The sequence below is a fragment of the Halyomorpha halys genome, unplaced genomic scaffold, assembly GCF_000696795.3.
Source record: "Halyomorpha halys isolate HHAL.00 unplaced genomic scaffold, Hhal_1.1 Scaffold50.1, whole genome shotgun sequence".
Lineage (NCBI taxonomy): Eukaryota > Metazoa > Arthropoda > Insecta > Hemiptera > Pentatomidae > Halyomorpha > Halyomorpha halys.
The window spans coordinates 1,229,936-1,231,192 of record NW_027106849.1 but is presented as its reverse complement, the minus strand read 5'-3'; the positions used below and the strand labels follow the sequence as shown (position 1 = coordinate 1,231,192).

General features: G+C 34.0%; 1 protein-coding gene across 1 annotated transcript in view; it reads left to right on the top strand.

Annotated features, from left to right (window-relative positions):
* The window catches only part of LOC106690708 (discoidin domain-containing receptor 2), a 411,939-nt gene that overhangs the window by 256,794 nt on the left and 153,888 nt on the right, over positions 1 to 1,257 (top strand). The gene's annotated exons all lie outside the window — the stretch shown is intronic.

The following is a 1,257-nucleotide window of genomic DNA, read 5'->3' as shown; positions in this document are numbered from 1 at the left end:
GTGAATGAAACGGGTGTTAGTAGACTATCCGCTTTATTATTATTGTATTTATTGTTATTATAAAATACTCTAATGTAAGCTGAAACGTCGGCTCTTAATAAATATTTCATATGTTTTTAGTTGGTATTTTTCTCCACACACCGAATCATTCCTTATTATTATTTTTAATCATTAGCAATTAGCTAAAACATTAAAAAAAAGTCTCAAACTCCAATACTAAAAACATTTTAAAAACCCTTTTCCTTCAATATCAAAATGAATGTTCCGTCGTCATTACAAGAGACGATCTTGGATTCGCTAACTGGCAAAACAAACGGGACCTCTATCCTCTATCACTTGGACAAGAGCCGATATCAAACTGTCATTGAGTGGATAGATGAGCCCTAACTATGTGAGGACGACTCACCTGCGGCCCTACCCCCTCGGCTCCAGAAATTGATGGTCCGCCGTAGGGCCCTTCCTTTCCATAATTCATGGAAGGGCGGGCAGTTTAAGGGCCTACAATAGCAAGGACAATGGCGGATTTGAATATGCCCTGCAACAATGTCTTCTACACCAGGTACCAGGCTAATCTTGTTTGTGAAGGATCGGCTATGCCTACGTACCTCGACCGTTGTAATATACGGATAAGGATTGAGAACTTTTATTGCATTTTTTTATAATTGTATAATTTTTACGTGGTTAGAACCATAAATTCAAATATATTAGAAAAAATTTGTTTATAGGATAAAATTTGATAACAGTAACTATGAAACAGAAAATATTCTTCACTCTCAGTTTTAAGTATTATTATCTAACACTATTTTTCCAATGGTGTATGCAATATTATATCGTAATAATATCATTACAACAGCTAACATAAACTAAAATACATACTAAAATACAAAATTCTAAAGTAACATTTATATATTATGTATTTACACCAACAAAATATTCAACACACTTACAATAGAATATTTACAGCTCACTCCATTATCCAACCGTAATAAACAATGTACATACTTTTTAATCACATTGAAATAATAGCACAACTAAGACTCAAGAAAATCACATTGTACTTTTATAATCAGTCTTACATAAGAAAACCAATGAGCAAGTAACCTTATACAATTGTGACATTGTGAGTCAATCCTGTTTTCTGGAGCCCTCCTGGAGTCCACCCATTCTCATAAATTGGGTAACCTTAATGGATTAAAAATCTGGTGGTCGAGCGTGATTCTGACCTTGCACAATCGCTGGTCTTTTTGTAAAACTACA